Source organism: Triturus cristatus, chromosome 1_2, assembly GCF_964204655.1.
Source record: "Triturus cristatus chromosome 1_2, aTriCri1.1, whole genome shotgun sequence".
NCBI lineage: Eukaryota > Metazoa > Chordata > Amphibia > Caudata > Salamandridae > Triturus > Triturus cristatus.
The window spans coordinates 1158314374-1158338929 of record NC_140580.1 but is presented as its reverse complement, the minus strand read 5'-3'; the positions used below and the strand labels follow the sequence as shown (position 1 = coordinate 1158338929).

General features: G+C 57.0%; 1 protein-coding gene across 1 annotated transcript in view; it reads right to left on the bottom strand.

Moving 5' to 3' along the window:
- The window catches only part of FIBCD1 (fibrinogen C domain containing 1), an 820840-nt gene extending 800784 nt beyond the window's left edge, over positions 1–20056 (bottom strand). Inside the window, exon 1 of the mRNA XM_085613959.1 lies at positions 18475–20056. The gene's annotated coding sequence lies outside the window, so the exon portion shown is untranslated. The remainder of the gene's footprint in view (positions 1–18474) is intronic.
- Between the last annotated feature and the right edge of the window lie 4500 nt (positions 20057–24556).

Genomic DNA, 24556 nt, shown 5'->3' with positions numbered 1-24556 from the left:
GCGGGGTTGGTTATCTTCCACCCAGGGGTACAGGACAAATGGGGTGGACCAGAGGGCGGAGGGAGGCTTGGGCCACGGAGTCTGCAGAGGGTGAAACCTTGACCTCCCGGGGGTACCATTGGCACTGCAGTAGGGTGCTGAGTACGTATGTCTGTGTAAGAGTGTGCTGTATGGACTGGCTGATACCGATTACACCGGGTAGTGGTGTGGAGTGAGCGTGTGTGTGTGGGAGTGCTAATCTGTGGACCGCCTGTGTTTCACAACACTGTGCTGCATTACATGTTGATTATTGACAAAAGCCCAATACCATTTGACATTGAGTTTTCCCATGTGGCTTCGGCTCACTGTGTTGCTAAAAACTTTTCTTTTTTTGTGTATGTGTATAGTTTTTATATTGTGCACTGAATGAGGGTGCTCTCTCTCTCAATTGGGGGGAGGGAGGAAAGATTAGGAATTGTCCACAGTGTGCATAACAGTGATATCATGACAATACGAGTGGGCCTAGTACTGCTAGTGATATTTCCAAATGTGTTCTATACCCAAAAGTATATGATGGTTGTGTCATAATGATTGAATACATGTGTTGAATATAAATGATTTTTACAGAAATCCTCTGTGAAGTCTCTTTTGCGACGCTCAGTGTATTTATTGTCCGTGACTGCTGTGCCTTTTCTGTACACATTGCCTCTGTAGTGAGCCTGACTACCCAGTGCCAAGCCACCAGGGGTGAGCACAGGTTATACAGCGAGTAAAATTACCTGCTGTTGACAGGAGCGGTAGGCCTGCCTGGCTGGGGGCATCCCTTCAGCCAACCAGACTCTGCTGGTTCCACATCTGGACTGTCTCTGCACTCCAATGATGACCTTGTCTTTTTCTGTAAGACACTGTACATAATGGCAGTCATGCACACCTGTACTGTGCCTGCCTCCCACATACCTGGACTGTGCCTGCCTCCCACACACCTTGACTGGCTCTGAACTCCAATAATGACCTTGTCTTTACCTGTAACACACTGTACATAAAGGTAGCTGTGCACACCTGTTCTGTGCCTGCCTCCCACATACCTGTTCTGTGCCTGCCTCCCACATACCTGGGCTGTGCCTGCCTCCCACACACCTGAACTGCACCTGCCTCCCACACACCTGGACTGTCCCTGCACTCCTCTGATGACCATGGGTTTACCTGTAACACACTGTACATAAAGGTAGCCGTGCACACCTGTTCTGTGCCTGCCTCCCACATACCTGGGCTGTGCCTGCCTCCCACACACCTGAACTGCACCTGCCTCCCACACACCTGGACTGTCCCTGCACTCCTCTAACAACTATTGCTTTACCTGTAAGTTAATTACCAACAGTGTAAGGAAGTCAAACGTCCCACAATTGTATTGGTCACGTGGCACCCCCAGACCTGGACTGCATCCAGGGTTCCCAGCTCCTGAACTGTACCTGGAACCCTGCCCTCCACCTGCAAGCCTAGTACACAGACTGCTTCCACACCTGGACTGTACTTAGGGCACACACACCGGCACTTACCTGGGGCCACGTCTACATACGGGGACAACATAACCGGAGTCCAACCTCCACCCCCAGGACTGTTCCCAGAACCACCCAAAGTAGTCCTATATTGAGCGCCCTGTACCTGAAACCCTCATACCTGGTCTGTACAAAGAACATTTCCTCGCCTGATCTGTAGTTGAGCCCACTACACCGGGGCTGAACATTAAGTGCCGTTGACTAGTGCCCACGCATGGGCGATGTTTTTGAGCCCCCAGCCCATACCCGTACCCGAAGATTTCCCGCCACCTCACTGCTCCCGGAGCACCGCATCAACTAGACTCACTGTCACTGTACTCAGGCCAGACTTGCGTAACTGGACTGTACACACTACGCAGGGCAGACTTGCGTAACTGGACTGTACACACTACGCAGGGCAGTCTTGCGTAACTGGACTGTGGTTCAGTCAGCCCCACAGCAGGGCTCTCTGCCCATACAGCCCGACCAAGAATGAACTCAAAAGCCAATGCTTGGACTGTTCCTAGAGATCCCCACATGTGGAATGTATCTGGAGACATCACTGCCACCCACTGACTACATCTGAAGCCCCCAACATTTGGACTCTATTCCAAGCACCCCAACATGTGACTACATTTTTCGCGCTCTGCCATACCTCTGCTACAGTCCCAATATAGGCTGTGTCAAAAGCCCAGACCCTGGACTGCACCTGGTCCTCACAGCTGGACTGTACCTGCTCCCATACACACCTGGAACTTGTCTGCCCCCCACATATATACTGGCGGTACCTGCACCCCACACCCCTGCACTGTGCCTGTCTCCCACACACCTGGACTGTACCTGCCCCGTACCCACCCACATGGACTACACCTGCCCCACACATACACCTGAACTGAATCTGCCCCAACACACACCTGGACTGTACCTGCCCCCCAGACACAGCTGTGTTGTACCTGCCCTTAGTTCAAACACAACTAGACAGTACCTGCCCCACAAACACACCTGGATGACATCTGCCCTCATGCACAACTGGACTGTAACTACCAACACACACTTGTACTGTACCTGATCTCCCGCACTAATCTGGACTGCACCTGCCCCCACACACACCTGGACTGTCCTTGCATCTAGACCCCACACACCCAGACCTCACACACTTAAACTATACATGCCCTAATACTTACACCTAAACTGTAACTACCCCCACACATACACCTGACTGTTCCTGCCCCAGGCACACCTGGAATTTACCTGCCTCCTACACATACACCTGTACTGCACCTGCTCCCACACACCTAGACTATACATGCCCTAATACTTACACCTAAACTGTAACTACCCCCACACATACACCTGCTTGTTCCTGCCCCATGCACACCTCGACCTGACCTGCCTCCTACACATGCACCTGGACTGCACCTGTCACCCACACACATCTGGACAGTACATGTCCCACACATACACCTGGACTCCACCTGCCCCCACACACACCTGGACAGTACATGTCCTACACATACACTCAAACTGCCCCGTAAACACACCTACATGGCACCTGCCCACACACACATCTGAATGGCACCCCTCCCCCACACACACCTGAACTGTACCTGTTCCCAAACAAACCTGGATGGCATCTGCCCACACACACACACCAGGACTGCACCTGCCCCCACACATACACCAGGAGCACACCTGCCCCCACACACCTGGAGCACACCTGTCCCACACACCTGGACAGTACATTTCCCCACACATCCACCTGAACTATCCCTACCCCCACACACACGTAGACCATACCTGCCCTCCACATGTGGGTTATATCTGAGGTTCAACAGTATTGGGTCACACAGGAACCCCACAACTGGGCTGTGCTGGGAGCCCATTTTCATATCTGCACTCAAAGCGCCCACACCTGAACTGGCTCGTGTCTGGAAAAGCAGCACACATAGACTATACCTAGAACACTGTACCTGGAGACCCCTCACTTATGCGTTGCACCTAGAGCACCCCCACTCCAACACTGCACCTTGAGAACACCCACCCCTGTCTAGTACCTAGAGCACCCCCACTCCAGGGCTGTACCCAGAAAGCCCCCACTACTGGGCTGTACCCAGAAAGGCCCCACTCTTGGGCAGTAACTGCCCTCCACACTCAAGTACTATATCTAGAACACCTACCGCCCAGCACTTTACCTGGAGACCCCCAATCCTGGACTGCACCAGAGGACTCCCACTCCAGAGTTGCACCTAGAGACCACCAATCCCGGACTGCACCTGAAGAACTGCCACTCCAGAACTGCACCTAGAGACACCCAATCCTGGACAGCTCCTAGAGACCCCCAATCCTGGACTGCACCAGAGAACTCCCAGTCCAGAGCTGCACCTAGAGACCACCAATCCTGGACTGCACCTGAAGAACTCCCACTCCAGAGCTGCACCTAGAGACCACCAATCCTGGACTGCACCAGAAGAACTCTCACTCCAGAATTGCACCTAGAGACCCCCAATCCTGGACTGCACCAGAGAACTCCCACTCCAGAACTGCACCTAGAAACCCAAATCCTGGACTGTACCTGAAGAACTGCCACTCCAGAACTGCACCTAGAGACGCCTAATCCTGGGCTGCACCAGAAGAACTCCCACTCCAGACCTGCACCTAGAGACCCCCAATCCTGGACTGCACCAGAAGAACTCCCACTCCAGAACTGCACCTAGTGACCACCAATCCCGGACTGCACCTGAAGAACTGCCACTCCAGAACTGCACCTAGAGACACCCAATCCTGGACAGCTCCTAGAGACCCCCAATCCTGGACTGCACCAGAGAACTCCCAGTTCAGAGCTGCACCTAGAGACCACCAATCCTGGACTGCACCTGAAGAACTCCCACTCCAGAGCTGCACCTAGAGACCACCAATCCTGGACTGCACCAGAAGAACTCTCACTCCAGAATTGCACCTAGAGACCCCCAATCCTGGACTGCACCAGAGAACTCTCACTCCAGAACTGCACCTAGAAACCCAAATCCTGGACTGTTGGACAGGCCACACAGAGGGCTGGCTCCCCCCCCGCACGACAGGGCCCGAGCTCCGGCCCACCCAGCATACCCCCGTGACAAGCCCCTGTACTCCGTCTCCCGACGGACCCTCTGCCCTCGGACCCCTACTCATCACGGGGTCCAGCCCCACCGGCTTCCCCGGCCAGGTCAAGCCGCCATCTCGGGCCCTGCACCACGCGGCCGCGTGGCCTCACCTCGACCCTAACCCCGGGCCTGGCCGGCCCCGACATCCCGGCACCACCATCCACCCAGGAGGTGAGCGGACCACTTGGCAGGTCAATGGGAGAACGAAGCGTCAAGAGCTCTTCCCCCGCCAGGTGCCGATCGCCTCCAGCAGCCCCCAGGCGCTGGCTCCACCCCCTGCTGGGTGTCTGGACACCTTCATCCCGGACCCTCCGACCTCCAAGTGCGAGGGTCCGGACATCAAAGGGCACCAGCCCTATAACTAAGACAGCTCCGGAGCAGGAAGGCAGTTGTATCCTGGAGTCGAGAGACACCGAGTGAACTCAACCCTGACGGTCTACTGGCGCTGCCGTAGCCCGCTCTTGTGAACCATCGTCCTGCCTGCTGGCGCTGCCGCGGCCTTCTGCAACCTTCATCTTCCTGGGACCTGCTGGCGCTGCCGCGGCCCGTTGTACCGACCATCCTCACCGGGACCTGCTGGCGCTGCCGCGGCCCTCTGCAACCTTCATCTTCCTGGGACCTGCTGGCGCTGCCGCGGCCCGTTGTAACGACCATCCTCCCCGGGACCTGCTGGCGCTGCCGCGGCCCTCTGCAGCCTTCATCTTCCTGGGACCTGCTGGCGCTGCCGCGGCCCGTTGTATCGACCATCCGCACCGGGACCTGCTGGCGCTGCCGCGGCCCATACCACCTAACCACCAAGCTCGAGGATTGTGAGCTCATCACCATCTCATCCGAATTACCTGATTGGTAAATAGACTGTCCCGCTACCCCCTTCCCTACCTTACGAGACTCTAATCGAGGGGACCCCTGAGTCCAGACCTCCTTGTACCCTTTTACCGTACCTTAAATAAGTGTCGATAAAGATCACTGAACCTTATCCGTGTGTGATATCTGTCTGTGGGGGGGAAGTTACTTGTCTGTACGATCGCTGGAGACGGCTCTCCCCGGAGACCTCTCCTCCTGACCCCGGCCGACCCTCCCGGTCCGTCTACCTTTTCTAACATTGGTGGCCAGCGGCGCGATCCGAATCAACGCGTAATCGTACAGAGAGTAGCTCACCCCACGACAAAGCACGATGTCGACCAAAGATAGCAGCTCCACCGAGAAGTTCCAAATGGAGAAACTAGAGGAGTACAACCACCGCGAACTGAGACAATTTTGCATAGAACTTGGCATTGCTACCACTGGCCTGAGTACCAAGGATGACCTAAAGCACGCCCTTGAGTCGTGGACAGAAACGGGGGTCGCAAGACCCTCCGACCAAAACAGCGTCACACCAGAGGGGAACGCCACGACTCCCGAGGAACGGGGAACGGGCCGATCACCGGAGGAGATACGAGAAAGAGACAGAGTCAGACTGCACGAATTAGAGATGGCACGACTCAAGATGGATGGGGAGCTCAAGTTAGCTGAACAGAAACTCAACCTCGAGCAGATGCGGATTCGAGAGGAGCGAGAAGAAAAACAGAGACAGAGAGAGCTGGAAGAGAAAAAGATAACGCTCGAGCACGAGCGCCAATTGGCAGAGATAGAACTGCGCAAACAGCATAAGGACTTGGGGGTGCCTGAAAGACCACACACCCCGGGACCAACTGAGAAAAAAGTTCACATCCCCAAGGATGTGGTCCGCGAGTATGTCCGAGAAGACGACATACAACAATGGTTTAAGGCCTATGAGTTCGCAATGACCTCCCACCGGATCGACCGGAGTGATTGGGGAGCCGGACTTTGGGGGAGATTTATCAACGAGGGTCGCGATGCCCTGCTGCAGCTCCCCGATCACCAAATGTCGTCCTACGACCACATGAAGGCTGCCCTCCTCACCCGCTACGGCCTCACGCCCGAGATGTACCGCCAGAGGTTCAGGGATTGCACCCGGATCCCAGGTACCACTTGGGTGGAATACGTGAACTATTTCAGCCGGGCCTTCGAGGGTTGGATCAAGGGAAGTCAGGTCACCACCTACGAACAGCTCTTCAACCTCATGGTATGGGAACACCTGTCAAACAACTGCTTCGTCGAGCTCCGGCAGCATCTACTCGACAGTAAGCTGACTGACCCCCGGCAGCTCGCCGCCGAAGCTGACCGGTGGGAGAGCACCCGAGTGGGCCGGAAAGGGCCACACGACCAGAACAGAAGCAACCAAGGCCAGCACCGTCCTCGGGGAGGAGGAGGAGGCCAGGGGCGGGGGAGAGACGCCTTGCCAGCAACAACCGTGGCCAGCACCCCGCCGCCGACCGGCCGGGGCAACCCCCCGTTGCGGCCTGGGTACCGAGCCAACGTCACGTGCCACAGATGCCAGCGACTAGGCCACTACGCCAACGATCCGAACTGCCCGCTGAACCAAACGCCCAAACCCCGCCAGGTAGCTGCCGCTGCCCTGGGGGAGGAGCAGTCGTTGGAGGGTCCCGAGGAGTGTGAGCCGGACCAGCAAGGGTGGGAACCGGCCGCCATGGTCCTGGCATGCTTAGGGGGAAGAGACATGGTTCCGCGGGCTCCCCTACCCGCCAACACCAGGAAATACGGTCAGTGGGTGACCATTAATGGACAGAGAGCTGAGGCCTTGCGCGACACCGGCGCCAGCGTGACGGCCGTCCGCTGTCACCTGGTGAAGCCCGAGCAGATCTTGCCGAACATTCTCTGCCCCGTCCGCTCGGCAGATAACTCTGAAAGCATGTGCAAGATGGCCTGCGTCCCGTTTGAATGGGGAGGGGTCTCCGGCCTACTGAAAGTGACGGTCCGGGACGATGCCCCCGTGGACTGCCTCCTGGGGAATGACCTCGAGAGTTCCCCGTGGGCCACCGTCGAGAGAAGAGAGCACTTGGGGATGCTGGGCCTCCCGGACTGGGCCTGCATAACCACCCGATCCATGGCCGGCCGGGCCGCCCCCCGATCAGAAGAAACCGAATGGCCGGCACCTCCGCCCCCGGTTGCCCCCGTAGAGGACAACGGCGAGGCCGACCTCCCAGACCCGGCCCCCGAAGAAAACGCGCAACCCCAGGACCTTCCGGATCTGGCTCAGTGGCGGCAAGAAGGGGGGCCCACCCAAGAACAGTTCCGCCAGGAGCAAAAGACCTGTCCCTCCCTCGAGGGGCTTCGCCAACAAGCCAGCACCCAAGCCGCCGGGGACACCACCGGAACCCACTGGGTCTACTGGGATAACGACCTGCTCTACAGCGAGCAAAGAATCGCCGAGCTGGGGGCCAGTCGAGTTCTGGTGGTACCGCTCCGCTTCCGAGACTTTCTACTCAACCTAGCCCACGATGTCCCCCTGGCTGGGCACCTGGGCCAAGATAAAACGTACAGTCGACTGGTGACCCACTTTTTCTGGCCAAAAATGAGGAATGACGTCCTGAACCACTGCCGATCGTGCCCCACATGCCAAGCAAGCGGGAAGAGTGGCCGGAAGCTTAAGGCTCCTCTACAACCCTTCCCGGTGGTCACCACCCCGTTCGAGAGGGTGGGGATAGACATTGTGGGGCCGCTGGACCCTCGCACGGCACAAGGACACAGGTTCATCTTGGTACTAGTGGACCATGCCACCCGCTATCCCGAGGCGGTGCCCCTACGGACCGTGACCGCTCCAGTGGTTGGCCGGGCCCTGATGGGGATCTTCTCCCGGGTAGGCTTCCCCCGAGAAGTCGTCAGCGACCGAGGTACGAACTTCATATCGAAGTACATGAAGTCCCTCTGGCAACAATGCGGGGTCACATACAGATTCACGACCCCCTATCACCCCCAAGGAAACGGACTAGTGGAGCGGTTCAACCGCACTCTCAAAGGGATGATTGGGGGATTGGAAGAGCCTCTCCGTCGCCAGTGGGATGTACTGCTCCCGTGCCTCCTCTTCGCCTACCGAGAAGTACCCCAGAAGTCCCTCGGCTTTAGCCCCTTTGAACTCCTATACGGACACCCTGTGCGAGGGCCCCTCAGCCTCGTGAAGGAGGGCTGGGAGTTGGCCCCCCTAACGACCCCTCCAGACGTCTTCAAATACCTCCTGGCCCTACGAAACCAGACCCGGCGCTTCAGGGAGATGGCCAAGGCGAACCTCGAGGCCAGTCAGGAGGACATGAAAAGGTGGTATGATCACAATGCCTCCTCCGTTGAGTTCGAGCCTGGGCAGCAAGTATGGGTGATGTCCCCCACCGAACCATGTGCCCTGCAAGACAAGTGGACGGGGCCCTTCAAAGTGGTCGAGCGTAAAAGCCCCGTCACTTACCTCATCGACATGGGGTCCACCCGGAACCCCCTGCGGGTCCTCCACACCAACCGGCTCAAACCACACTTTGTGCGCTCAGAACTAAGCCTCCTGATGGCGACCGACAGTGGTACAGAAGAAGACTCCGAGCCCCTCCCGGATCTCTTAAAGACTCAGGAGAAGGACGGCTCCGTGGATGGGGTCCGGCTCTCCGACGCCCTCACTTCGGAGCAACGCCAGGACTGCCGGGACCTCCTGCTGCAGTTCGCTGCCCTGTTCTCACTCACCCCCGGGGTCACCCCTTGGTGTTTGCACGACGTAGACACCGGGGACAGTCCCCCTGTCCGGCACCGGGCCTACCGCGTACCAGATCGGGTACGGACCTGCATACAGGAGGAAGTGGCCAAGATGCTCACGATCGGGGTCATCGAGCCCTCGGACAGTCCCTGGGCCAGTCCGGTTGTATTAGTTCCCAAGGCCGCTGCCCCCGGCACCGCCCCTGAACTGAGATTCTGCGTCGACTACCGGGGCTTGAACGCTGTCACCCGGACCGACGCTCATCCCATCCCCCGAGCAGACGAGCTGATCGACCGGCTGGGGGCCGCCCGCTACCTTAGTATCTTCGACCTGACGGCGGGCTACTGGCAGATCGGCCTCACACCCAGGGCTCAGGAACGGTCAGCCTTCTCCACCCCCGATGGCCACTATCAATTTAAGGTCATGCCCTTTGGCATGAAGAATGCCCCCGCCACATTCCAACGTCTTGTGAACCAGGTCTTGGCAGGGCTCGAAGAATTCAGCGCTGCCTACCTGGACGATATCGCTGTATACAGCCGCCACTGGTCCGACCACCTCCGTCACCTCCAAGAGGTCCTCCAAGCCCTCCAGCGGGCCGGCCTCACCATTAAAGCCGGCAAGTGCCAAATTGGCCAAGGGTCTGTGACCTACCTGGGGCACCAAGTGGGAAGCGGGCTGGTGGCCCCACTACAACTTAAGATTGCTGCCATCCAGTCCTGGCAGCCCCCCGTCACCCAGACCGAGGTCCGAGCCTTCTTAGGGCTCACCGGCTACTACCGGCGGTTCGTGAAGGACTACGGCAGCATCGTGGGGCCCCTCACGGGACTCACATCCAAGAATCAACCGAAGCGGGTCCACTGGACTCCTGATTGTCAAGCGGCCTTCGAAGAGCTGAAGGCCGCCCTGTGCACCGCCCCGGTGCTCCAGGCCCCCGATTACAGTCGGGAATTTGTAGTACAGACCGACGCCTCCGACCACGGCATCGGGGCCGTCCTCTCTCAGCTGAACCCCGAAGGTCATGACCAGCCGGTGGCCTTCATCAGTCGACGTCTCCTGGCCCGAGAACAGCGTTGGAGCACAATCGAGAGGGAGGCATTTGCAGTAGTGTGGGCCCTCAAAAAGCTCCGGCCCTATCTCTTCGGTACCCACTTCCGGGTACAAACCGACCATCGACCCCTGCAATGGCTGATGCAGATGCGGGGGGAGAACCCAAAACTCTTGCGCTGGTCCATTTCCCTGCAGGGAATGGACTTCACTGTGGAGCACCGGCCAGGCCAAGACCACGCCAACGCGGACGGCCTGTCCCGCTTTTTCCGCCTCGACGAAGAGAGTCCCCAAGGAGATGGGTGACTCTCCCCGCCTTCAGCTGGGGGGGACGCATGTTGGACAGGCCACACAGAGGGCTGGCTCCCCCCCCGCACGACAGGGCCCGAGCTCCGGCCCACCCAGCATACCCCCGTGACAAGCCCCTGTACTCCGTCTCCCGACGGACCCTCTGCCCTCGGACCCCTACTCATCACGGGGTCCAGCCCCACCGGCTTCCCCGGCCAGGTCAAGCCGCCATCTCGGGCCCTGCACCACGCGGCCGCGTGGCCTCACCTCGACCCTAACCCCGGGCCTGGCCGGCCCCGACATCCCGGCACCACCATCCACCCAGGAGGTGAGCGGACCACTTGGCAGGTCAATGGGAGAACGAAGCGTCAAGAGCTCTTCCCCCGCCAGGTGCCGATCGCCTCCAGCAGCCCCCAGGCGCTGGCTCCACCCCCTGCTGGGTGTCTGGACACCTTCATCCCGGACCCTCCGACCTCCAAGTGCGAGGGTCCGGACATCAAAGGGCACCAGCCCTATAACTAAGACAGCTCCGGAGCAGGAAGGCAGTTGTATCCTGGAGTCGAGAGACACCGAGTGAACTCAACCCTGACGGTCTACTGGCGCTGCCGTAGCCCGCTCTTGTGAACCATCGTCCTGCCTGCTGGCGCTGCCGCGGCCTTCTGCAACCTTCATCTTCCTGGGACCTGCTGGCGCTGCCGCGGCCCGTTGTACCGACCATCCTCACCGGGACCTGCTGGCGCTGCCGCGGCCCTCTGCAACCTTCATCTTCCTGGGACCTGCTGGCGCTGCCGCGGCCCGTTGTAACGACCATCCTCCCCGGGACCTGCTGGCGCTGCCGCGGCCCTCTGCAGCCTTCATCTTCCTGGGACCTGCTGGCGCTGCCGCGGCCCGTTGTATCGACCATCCGCACCGGGACCTGCTGGCGCTGCCGCGGCCCATACCACCTAACCACCAAGCTCGAGGATTGTGAGCTCATCACCATCTCATCCGAATTACCTGATTGGTAAATAGACTGTCCCGCTACCCCCTTCCCTACCTTACGAGACTCTAATCGAGGGGACCCCTGAGTCCAGACCTCCTTGTACCCTTTTACCGTACCTTAAATAAGTGTCGATAAAGATCACTGAACCTTATCCGTGTGTGATATCTGTCTGTGGGGGGGAAGTTACTTGTCTGTACGATCGCTGGAGACGGCTCTCCCCGGAGACCTCTCCTCCTGACCCCGGCCGACCCTCCCGGTCCGTCTACCTTTTCTAACATGGACTGTACCTGAAGAACTGCCACTCCAGAACTGCACCTAGAGACGCCTAATCCTGGGCTGTACCAGAAGAACTCCCACTCCAGACCTGCACCTAGAGACCCCCAATCCTGGACTGCACCAGAAGAACTCCCACTCCAGAACTGCACCTAGAGACCCTCAATCCTGGACTGCACCTGACGAACTCCCACTGCAGAACCGCACCTAGAGACCCCCAATCCTGGACTGCACCGGAAGACCTCCCACTCCAGACCTGCCCCTAGAGACCCCCAATCCTGGACAGCTCCTAGAGAACCCCAATCCTGGACTGCACCAGAGAACTCCCAGTCCAGAGCTTCACCAAGAGACCACCAATCCTGGACTGCACCTGAAGAACTCCCACTCCAGAGCTGCACCTAGAGACCACCAATCCTGGACTGCAACCGAAGAACTCCCACTCCAGAATTGCACCTAGAGACCCCCAATCCTGGACTGCACCAGAGAACTCCCACTCCAGAACTGCACCTCGAAACCCCAAATCCTGGACTGTACCTGAAGAACTGCCACTCCAGAACTGCACCTAGAGACCCTTAATCCTGGTCTGCACCAGAAGAACTCCCACTCCAGACCTGCACCTAGAGACCTCCAATCCTGGACAGCACCAGACAACGCCCACTCCAGAGCTGCACCTAGAGACCCTCAATCCTGGACTGCACCTGAAAAACTCTCACTGCAGAACCGCACCTAGAGACCCCCAATCCTGGACTGCACCGGAAGAACTCCCACTCCAGACCTGCCCCTAGAGACCCCCAATCCTGGACTACACCAGAAGAACTCCCACTCCAGAACTGCACCTAGAGACTCCCCCAATCCTGGACTGCACCAGAAGAATTCCCACTCCCGAACTGAAACTAGAGACCCCCAATCCTGGACTGCATCAGAAGAACTCCCAATCCAGAAATGCACCTAGAGAGCACCAATCCCAGACCGCACCAGAGAACTCCCACTCCAGAACTGCACCGAGACCCCCCAATCCTGGTGTGCATCTGAAGAACTCCCACTCCAGAACTCCACCTAGAGACCCCCAATCCTGGACTGCACCTGAAGAACTCCCACTTCAGAAATGCACCTAGAGAGCACCAATCCCAGACCGCACCAGAGAACTCCCACTCCAGAACTGCACCGAGACCCCCAATCCTGGTGTGCATCTGGAGAACCCCCACTCCAGAACAGCACCGAGAGCCCACCCAATCCTTGACTGCACCTGAATAACTCCCACTCCAGAACTGCACCTAAAGACCCTCAATCCTGGACTGCACCAGAAGAACTCCCACTCCAGAAATGCACAGAGACCCCCCAATCCTGGTGTGCATCTGAAGAACTCCCACTCCAGAACTGCACCTAGAGACCCCCAATCCTGGACTGCACCTGAAGTACTCCCACTCCAGAATAGCACCTAGAGCCCACCCAATCCTGGACTGCACCTGAAGAACTCCCACTCCAGAACAGCACCTAGAGCCCCCCCAATCCTGGACTGCACCTGAATAACTCCCACTCCAGATCTACACCTAGACACCCAGTCCTGGACTGCACCTGAAGAACTCCCACTCCAGAACTGCAGATAGAGACCATCCAATTCTGGACTGCGCCAGAAGATCTCCCTATCAAGAATTGCACCTAGAGGGTCCCAATTCTGGACTGCACCAGAAGAACTCCCACTCCAGAATTGCACTTTGAGACCCACAATACTAGACTGCACCTGAAGAACTCTCACTCAGGACCTGCACCTAGAGACCCCAAATTCTACACTGCACCAGAAGAACATCCACTCCAGAACTGCACCTAGAGACCCCCAATCCCAGACCGCACCAGAGAACTCCCACTCCAGAACTGCACCGAGACCCCCCAATCCTGGTGTGCATCTGAAGAACTCCCACTCCAGAACTCCACCTAGAGACCCCCAATCCTGGACTGCGCCTGAAGAACTCCCATTCCAGAAATGCACCTAGAGACCCCCCAATCCTGGACTACACCAGAAGAACTCCAACTCCAGAGCTGCACCTAGAGATCCCCAAAGCTGGACTGCACCAGAAGAACTCCCAGTCCAGAAATGCACAGAGACCCCCAATCCTGGTGTGCATCTGAAGAACCCCCACTCCAGAACAGCACCGAGAGCCCACCCAATCCTTGACTGCACCTGAATAACTCCCACTCCAGAACTGCACCTAAAGACCCCCAATCCTGGACTGCACCAGAAGAACTCCCACTCCAGAAATGCACAGACACTCCCCAATCCTGGTGTGCATCTGAAGAACTCCCTCCAGAACTACACCTAAAGACCCCCAATCCTGGACTTCAAGAGAAGAACTCCCACTCCAGAAATGCACAGAGACCCCCCAATCCTGGTGTGCATCTGAAGAACTCCCACTCCAGAACTGCACCTAGAGACCCCCAATCCTGGACTGCACCTGAAGTACTCTCACTCCAGAATAGCACCTAGAGCCCACCCAATCCTGGACTGCACCTGAAGAACTCCCACTCCAGAACAGCACCTAGAGCCCCCCCAATCCTGGACTGCACCTGAATAACTCCCACTCCAGATCAACACCAAGACACCCAGTCCTGGACTGCACCTGAAAAACTCCCACTCCAGAACTGCAGATAGAGACCATCCAATTCTGGACTGCGCCAGAAGATCTCCCTCTCAAGAATTGCACCTAGAGGGTCCCAATCCTGGACTGCACCAGAAGAACTCCCACTCCAGAATTGCACTTTGAGACCCACAATCCTAGACTGCACCTGAAGAACTCCCACTCCGGACCTGCACCTAGAGACCCCAAATTCTGCACTGCACCAGAAGAACATCCACTCCAGAACTGCACCTAGAGGCCCCAATCCTGGACTGCACCAGAAGAACTCCCTCTCCGGAACTGCACCTAGAGACCCCCAAAGCTGGACTGCACCAGAAGAACTCCCACTCCAGAACTGCACCTAGAGAACATCAAACCCCGGACTGCAGCAGAAGAACTCCCACTCCAGAACTGCACCAAGAGGCCCCCAATCCTGTACTGCACCAGAAGAACTCCTACTCCAAGACTGAACCTAGGGACCGCCCAATCCTGGACTGCACCTGAAGAACTTCCACTCCAGAACTGCACCTAGAGACCCCCAATCCTGGACTACACAAGAAGAATTCCCACTCCAGAGCTGCACCCAGACACCCCCAATCCTGGACTGCACCAGAAGAACTCCCACTCCAGAACTGCACCTAGAGACTCACCAATCCTGGACGGCAGCAGAAGAACTCCCATTTCAGAGCTGCACCTGGAGACCCCCAATCCTGGAAAGCACTTAGAGACGCCCAACCCTGGACTGCACCTGAAGAACTCCCACTCCAGAACAGCACCTAGAGACCCCCAATGCTGGGCTGCACCAGAAGAACTCCCACTGCAGAACTGCACCTAAAGGCTCCCCCAATCCTGGATTGCACCTAAACAACTCCCACTCCAGAACTGCATCTTGAGTCCCCCAATCCGGGACTGTACCTGAGACACCCCCATCCAGGATTGTACATGGAGTATCCACACTCCAGCACTGTAGCTGAAGAACCCCTACTCCTGCCTTGTATCTAGAACATCCCCAGTGCTTATTTTGTCCAATAATAAGTGCCAGCGCCCTTGGCATGAGTCCACTGCAGCTTTCACCACTCATTGCCCCTGCCAATGCTGTCAATGATAGCATCAACACAACTACTAAACATCACACTCCTACAACTGTGACAGTTCAGACTGTTCCAGGCCCCCAAAGCTAGAAGAAGGGCTAGGATGGCAATTATGAATCATTTCAATGAGCATTAAATTAATAAGCATCAGTTGCTCTAGTGCAGATCTTTGAACTAGACAAACAGCACCACCCCGTGGCTCACTGTATAAGTGCCGGTGTTGAAAATTAAGTGCCAGTGCCGAGCACCGGAAACCACCGGCTCAGATTAAGCGCTGAACACCCCTCCTCCGTGACTGCACATGGAGAGGCGCCACTCCTGGTCTCAATTCTTTACTATACCTTGAACCCTTCCACTCCGACACTGTACCTGGAGAATGCCCAGCCCCGTAGTGCACCTAGAGCACCCCCACTCCAGCACTGCATGTGGAGAACCCCACCTCCTGTCTATTACCTAGACCACTGCTGAACCCCGCTCCTGGACTGTACTAGAGTACCGCCCAATCCAGGACTGTACCCCGAGAACCCCCGCTTAGGACTGTACCTTAAGGACCCTCACTCCAGGACTGTACCTCGAGAACCCCCTCTTAGGATTGTACCTGCTGGACCCCACTCCAGGACTGTAACTGCCCTCTACACCTCTGCATTATATATAGAACACTTCTCCAAATACTGCACCAGCAGTGCCCACACTCCTAAACACCCCCACTCTAGAGGTGCACCTATAGAACCCTCATTCCTGGACTGTACGTAGAGCACCCTCACTCGAGGTCTGTACCTGCTGAACCCCCACCCCTGCACTGTATATAGAACACTTCTCCAAGTACTGAACCAGCAGTACCCACACTCCTGAACACCCCCACTTTAAAGCTGCACCTATAGAACCTTCATTACTGGACTTTACCTAGAGCACCCTCACTCCAGGTCTGTACCTGCTGAACCCCTACTCCCATACCATACCTAGAACACCTCGACCCCGGTTGTGTACTTGGAGAAACCACACTGCTTGACTATAGGTAGAGCACCCCCACTCCTGGACTATGCGTACAGACAGCACTGTCCTGGCCGGTACCTACAGCACCCCAACATCTCACCATTACTCCCAAAGAAACCACTTTTCAAGTCCTTCATCTTGACTTCAGGTTTGTAAAATCTCCGGAACCCCAGTGATGTGTGTTGGGGGTGTTGGCGGTCCACAGACCGCCAGGTCAGTGGAGGTGACATGTTGAAATACTGCCTCCTACCAAACATAGGGTCTGCCCGTCAACACTAGAAGTTTAAGTGAGTACGTCATCATTTAGAACTCCCCAGCGCCAACACAACCCGCCTGACCACCACCATGTACCACCACCAATACCACTAGAACCATCTCCAGTTCCACCAACAATAACATCAAGACCACCTCCACCACATAATCAAAAGCACACTAATCACCACTATCACTCCACTGTCACCATCACTTCTACCTTCAAAATAACCTCTACACTGATTACAAAATCAACACCACCAATAACACAATTACCACAGTCACCATCTACACCTCCACCATCATTTACCAGCAACATGTCTCCCTCCAGCGCCAGTCACCACTGCTTCCACCAACACCACCACCTCTACCTCTACCACTACCAATTCAGCAACACCTCTAATTAACCACTAATCACTATTACCAAACCAACCACATTAAACACCAGCCCCACTACCAGCAATGCATAACCAATGCCATAACTTTCAGTCACCTTACCAGCACCACTGATGTCACAATCAGCAATGCCATCATCATATCATATTGCCATGCATAACAACCACCATTACCATTACCACTACCAGCACCAACACTGCCATCAATCATCATCCCACCAACACACCACCATGATCATGAGCTCTGCCATCAAATTCACCACCCTCCATACATCACCACTGACACCACCAATACCACTACTATACTACGACTGTCCATCACCAGCACTGGACAGCCCCAAAAATAGCATCAGCAAATGAACAGTCATAGAATAACTGAAGAAAGCTGCCACACATTGCTGGGCAATTTGGAGGACTTTCATAGATTCCACCACTGCAGGTCCCAAATATTGACACTCTCTAACCCCCTCTTTAGATGTCACCAAGACACTCTGATATGGGATAATAAACTGCCCGTCCCTACAGATATGTCTGCTTCTCTCTCCCTCCAACCATGCCAGCTCAGGACCACATAAATACACAAAATCTCGCATCGGACAACCCAGTGCAGCAACCAGCTACGTAGACTAGATCATGTGAAAAACCATCAAGAGACCTGCAGAGAGCTGTTCAAAGCTACCAGCATACTGAAAAATATAAAACTGTGCGTATGTCTCTCACACGTATTAATTCAATACACTGCTACACTGTGTCCCATAAGATGATAACCGCACCTCTGTGGACATCACGCATGACATGGAAACACTTTCCACATAGAATCAAAACAAAGACAACATCCTTCCAGCCACATTTCAATCAATACCACCAACACTTCACCATAATCCTGAGCCCTGCCACCAAATCCACCACCCTCCTTACATCATCATTGCCACCATCAATACCAACACCACTGGGCCAACACCACCATCAATCACCACCGTCACCTACATCACCACAAACAGTCACCAGCAGCACCACCTCCCTCACCGACCACTAATCTACTTAACATCACGGCCACTGTTCGACCCCAACACAACTTGCACCACTGTGGGGACCAACACCACCTTTGCCACCACTGTGCATGCCGCCACCCTCCCCGCTGACACCACCCGCATCACTATCATCACCAACACCACCTTCAAAGAACACCAACACCCCAGAAACCACCACCATCACCCAATACACACCCCACAAATCACTACCACCAACTAGTACATGCCCCAAACAGTACTATTCAACTATCCAAAAACTGCCTACCTGGTGGCGTCTTCACATCCTCACTCCACCGGTCCCAGGAGCTGAGTCCAGCTAGGGATACCACCGGGGCGCCACTGTGGGTGAACCTCAAGCACAGACCAGGCCTCCTGTGAACCCCGAACCTTCACCACGGACCAGACCGGCTCCAAAGACAAGTCACCTTTATGGATCAAAGCTCCTCCGCGCACCAGTCCTCGCTGCCCCGGAGCTGCTTGAGGAACAGAACCTGGGACTGAACCTGCTTCGTTGACCGGTCCCCCTCACGAAGTGACCTCCTCAAGAGACCAGACCTCCTTGCAACCGGTCCGCCTCACGAAGTGACCTCCTCAGGTGGCCGGACCTCCTCACGATCGGTCCGCCTCACAACCTGACCTCCTCAGGGAACTGTATCTTCTCTGTGGAGCGGGCCTCTTGGCACAGTGGACTCACAGACGCCCTCCACCGCCCAGCCCCACCGCACAGACTGGACTCCCTTGATGACCTGGAGCTTCTCTGTGAACCAGATCCCCCCGCAGACCAGACGTCTTCTATTCTGGGCTGAAAGGACCACCAGGAGTGCAAACAAACTCTGGAGGTCTCTGTGTGCAGCAGCCCACTTTCAAAGGCAAACGAGACCACCTCCACAGGCGGGAGGGGCCACAGAGTTGAGACCACCTCCACAGGCAGGATGGATCACAGGGGTGGGACCACCTCCACAGGCGGAATGGACCACAGAGTTGAGACCACCTCTACAGGCGGGATGGGCCACAGAGTTGAGACCACCTCCACAGGTGGGATGGATCACAGGGGTGGGACCACCTCCACAGGCGAGATGGATCACAGGGGTGGAACCACCTCCACAGGCTTGATGGGCAACAGAGTTGAGACCACCTCCACAGGCGGGATGGATCACAGAGTTGAGACCACCTCCACAGGTGGAATGGACCACAGAGTTGAGACCACCTCCACAGGCGGGATGGATCACAGGGGTGGAACCACCTCCACAGGCGGGATGGGCAACAGAGTTGAGACCACCTCCAAGTCCACAGGCGGGATGGATCACAGGGGTGGAACCACCTCCACAGGCGGGATGGATCACAGGGGTGGAACCACCTCCACAGGCGGAATGGACCACAGAGTTGAGACCACCTCCACAGGCAGGATGGACCACAGGGGTGGACACCTGCGGGGAGCCGGATCGACACCAGGGAACCAAGTCTGCTCACACTAGACTCCTCTGAACCAGACCTTCTGGTCCATTTCCGAACTGGACCTCTCCTGGACCGCTGCAGGCTACTACAGAACCGATTCTCTTGCGGACCGGACCCTCTTCCGAACTGGACCACTTCGGAACCGGGCGTCCTCCGAACTTGACAAGCCACGGATCGGACCAGACTGCTACCGCACAGGAAGTCCTCCTAACTGAACGATTCCAGACCCGTCCACGCGGAACCAGACCTTCTCCGAGAAGGACGCTACTGGAATGGACCCGGAGAGCAGCTCTGATGGAGCGCGTTCTACCCCAGCGAGTCTCTCTCGCGGTCTGTCTGTCACCCTGAAGAGTCCCTTCCGACAGTCACTCCCCTCCAGCGTCTCGGCTCCTCTGCCGCCTCTCCTCCTCCTCTGGCATCCCTCCCTCCTCTTACACGTCTCCTCCTCTCCCCCTCCCGCTCATCCCCGTCTCCTTCTCGTCTCCGTCCTAATCCGCCCACAGCAGCCTGCGCTTTTAATGCACGGCTCTCTAATCTGCTTTATTGTGAGCGCCTAATAAGTGAGAAGAGGAGGGCGGGGCGCGGGGTGAAGGCGCCCCCCCCCGGCCCCCGGACTGACGGTTCTTCTCTCCGACAGGCGGAGCCGAGCCCTCTCTGTACGAGAGGCCGTGGGCTCGGTGCTCCTCGGGGCTGCTGGGCGTTCGGGGCGGTTCTGGTTCTGTTCCCCTGTTCCGAGTCCCACCACCCTCAAGCCTTGTGTCCGATGACCTTAGCATGAAGTTGCTTCTCTCCCTGCAGTTCTGAGTCTCTCAACCCTCGTCGCTACATTGGCGCTCACTCTTCTAGTCTCCACTTTCAACTCCCTCTGTCCTGAGGCACTCAGTTACAACTCCCTCTGTCCTGAGGCACTCAGTTACACGTCCCTCTGTCCTAAGGCTCTCAGTTACACGTCCCTCTGTCCTGAGGCCCTCCGTTACAACTCCCTCTGTCCTGAGGCACTCAGTTACAACTCCCTCTGTCCTGAGGCACTCAGTTACACGTCCCTCTGTCCTGAGGCCCTCCGTTACAACTCCCTCTGTCCTGAGGCTCTCAGTTACAACTCCCTCTGTCCTGAGGCACTCAGTTACACGTCCCTCTGTCCTGAGGCCCTCAGTTACAACTCCCTCTGTCCTGAGGCACTCAGTTACACGTCCCTCTGTCCTGAGGCCCTCAGTTACAACTCCCTCTGTCCTGAGGCACTCAGTTACACGTCCCTCTGTTCTGAGGCACTCAGTTACACGTCCCTCTGTCCTGAGCCCATCAGTTACAACTCCCTCTGTCCCGAGGCACTCAGTTACACGTCCCTCTGTCCTGAGGCCCTCAGTTACCACTCCCTCTGTCCTGAGGCACTCAGTTACAAGTCCCTCTGTCCTGAGGCCCTCAGTTACAAGCCCCTCTGTCCCTAGCACACAGCACCACCGTTCTGAGTCTCTCGGTCCCATCTATGTCCCTCAGTTTTAAATCCCTCTCTTTTGAACCCCTTAGGTCCGGGTCCCTCTGTTCTAAGCCCTGAGTTCGAGGTCCCTCTGTCTGTTCTAAGTCCTCACTCCCAGCTCCCTCTCTGCGAAGCTCTCATTTCCAGGTCCATTAGTTCCAAGCCCTGAGTTCCAGGTCCCTCTCTGCGAAGCTCCTTACGTCCAGGCCCTTCCGTTCTAGGCCCTGAGTTCCAGGTCCCTCTCTGCGAAGCTCTCCCTCACAGGCCCCTCTGTTCTATGCCCTGAGTTCCAGGTCCCTCTCTGCGAAGCTCTCACTCACAGGTCTCTCAGTTTCAAGCCCTGAGTTCCAGGTCTCTCTCTGCGAAGCTCCTTACGTCCAGGCCCTTCCGTTCTAGGCCCTGAGTTCCAGGTCCCTCTCTGCGAAGCTCCTTACGTCCAGGCCCTTCCGTTCTAGGCCCTGAGTTCCAGGTCCCTCTCTGCGAAGCTCTCCCTCACAGGCCCCTCTGTTATAAGCCCTGAGTTCCAAGTCCCTATCTGCGAAGCCCCTCGCTTTTAGGTCCCACAGTTCTAAGCCCTGAGCTCCAAGTCCCTCTGTTCTAGGCCCCTAGATCCCAGACCCTTTGTTCTGATTCTATGGGTTCCATCTGTGACCCGCAGCTCCAGGTCCCTCTCTTCAGAGTCCCTGAGCTCCAAATCCCTCTCTTCAAGGTCCCTGAGCTCCAGGTCCCTCTCTTCAGAGTCCCTGAGCTCCAGGTCCCTCTCTTCAGAGTCCCTGAGCTCCAGGTCCGTCTCTTCAGGGTCCCTGAGCTCCAGGTCCCTCTCTTCAGAGTCCCTGAGCTCCAGGTCCCTCTCTTCAAAGTCCCTGAGCTCCAGGTCCCTCTCTTCAGAGTCCCTGAGCTCCAGGTCCCTCTCTTCAAAGTCCCTGAGCTCCAGGTCCCTCTCTTCAAAGTCCCTGAGCTCCAGGTCCCTCTCTTCAGAGTCCCTGAGCTCCAGGTCCCTCTCTTCAGAGTCCCTGAGCTCCAGGTCCCTGTCTTCATAGTCCCTGAGCTCCAGGTCCGTCTCTTCAAAGTCCCTGAGCTCCAGGTCCCTCTCTTCAAACTCCCTGAGCTCCAGGTCCCTCTCTTCAAAGTCCCTCTCTTTAGAGTCCCTGAGCTCCAGGTCCGTCTCTTCAGAGTCCCTGAGCTCCAGGTCACTCTCTTCAGAGTCCCTGAGCTCCAGGTCCGTCTCTTCAAAGTCCCTGAGCTCCGGGTCCCTCTCTTCAGAGTCCCTGAGCTCAAGGTCTCTCTCTTCAAAGTCCCTGAGCTCCAGGTCCCTCTCTTCAAAGTCCCTGAGCTCCAGGTCCCTCTCTTCAGAGTCCCTGAGCTCCAGGTCCCTCTCTTCAAAGTCCCTGAGCTCCAGGTCCCTCTCTTCAGAGTCCGTGAGCTCCAGGTCCCTCTCTTCAGAGTCCCTGAGCTCCAGGTCCCTCTCTTCAGAGTCCCTGAGCTCCAGGTCCATCTCTTCAAAGTCCCTGAGCTCCAGGTCCCTCTCTTCAGAGTCCCTGAGCTCCAGGTCCCACTTTTCAAAGTCCCTGAGCTCCAGGTCCCTCTCTTCAGAGTCCCTGAGCTCCAGGTCCCTCTCATCAGAGTCCCTGAGCTCCAGGTCCCTCTCTACAGAGTCCCCGAGCTCCAGGTCCATCTCTTCAGAGTCCCCGAGCTCCAGGTCCGTCTCTTCAAAGTCCCTGAGCTCCAGGTCCCTCTCTTCAGAGTCCCTGAGCTCCAGGTCCCTCTCTTCAGAGTCCCCGAGCTCCAGGTCCCTCTCTTCAGAGTCCCCGAGCTCCAGGTCCCTCTCTTCAGAGTCCCCGAGCTCCAGGTCCCTCTCTTCAGAGTCCCCGAGCTCCAGGTCCCTCTCTTCAGAGTCCCCAAGCTCCAGGTCCGTCTCTTCAGAGTCCCGAGCTCCAGGTCCCTCTCTTCAGAGTCCCTGAGCTCCAGGTCCCTCTCTTCAGAGTCCCTGAGCTCCAGGTCTCTCTCTTTAGAGTCCCTGAGCTCCAGGTCCCTCTCTTCAGAGTCGCTGAGCTCCATGTCCCTCTCTTCAGAGTCCCTGAGCTCCAGGTCCCTCTCTTCGGAGTCCCTGAGCTCCAGGTCCGTCTCTTCAGAGTCCCTGAGCTCCAGGTCCCTCTCTTCAGAGTCCCTGAGCTCCAGGTCCCTCTCTTCAAAGTCCCTGAGCTCCAGGTCCCTCTCTTCAAAGTCCCTGAGCTCCAGGTCCCTCTATTCAGAGTCCCTGAGCTCCAGGTCCGTCTCTTCAGAGTCCCTGAGCTCCAGGTCCCTCTCTTCAGAGTCCCTGAGCTCCAGGTCCCTCTCTTCAGAGTCCCTGAGCCCCAGGTCCCTCTCTTCACAGTCCCTGAGCTCCAGGTCCCTCTCTTCAGAGTCCCTGAGCTCCAGGTCCATCTCTTCAAAGTCCCTGAGCTCCAGGTCCCTCTCTTCAGTGTCTCTGAGTTCCAGGTCCCTCTCTTCAACGTCCCTGAACTCCAGGTCCCTCTCTTCAGAGTCCCTGACCTCCAGGTCCGTCTCTTCAAAGTCCCTGAGCTCCAGGTCCCTCTCTTCAAAGTCCCTGAGCTCCAGGTCCCTCTCTTCAGAGTCCCTGAGCTCCAGGTTCCTCTCTTCGGAGTCCCTGAGCTCCAGGTCCCTCTCTTCAGAGTCCCTGAGCTCCAGGTCCCTCTCTTCAGAGTCCCTGAGCTCCAGGTCCGTCTCTTCAAAGTCCCTGAGCTCCAGGTCCCTCAGCTCCAGGTCCCTCTCTTCAAAGTCCCTGAGCTCCAGGTCCCTCTCTTCGGGGTGCCCTGAGCTCCAGGTCCCTCTCTTCAGAGTCCCTGAGGTCCAGGTCCCTCTCTTCAGAGTCCCTGAGCTCCAGGTCCGTCTCTTCAAAGTCCCTGAGCTCCAGGTCCCTCAGCTCCAGGTCCCTCTCTTCAAAGTCCCTGAGCTCCAGGTCCCTCTCTTCTGAGTCCCTGAGCTCCAGGTCCATCTCTTCAGAGTCCCTGAGCTCCAGGTCCGTCTCTTCAAAGTCCATGAGCTCCAGGTCCTTCTCTTCAGAGTCCCTGAGCTCCAGGTCCCTCTCATCAGAGTCCCTGAGCTCCAGGTCCCTCTCTTCAGAGTCCCCGAGCTCCAGGTCCGTCTCTTCAGAGTCCCCGAGCTTCAGGTCCGTCTCTTCAAAGTCCCTGAGCTCCAGGTCCCTCTCTTCAGAGTCCCTGAGCTCCAGGTCCCTCTCTTCAGAGTCCCCGAGCTCCAGGTCCCTCTCTTCAGAGTCCCCGAGCTCCAGGTCCCTCTCTTCGGAGTCCCCGAGCTCCAGGTCCCTCTCTTCAGAGTCCCCAAGCTCCAGGTCCGTCTCTTCAGAGTCCCCGAGCTCCAGGTCCCTCTCTTCAGAGTCCCCGAGCTCCAGGTCCCTCTC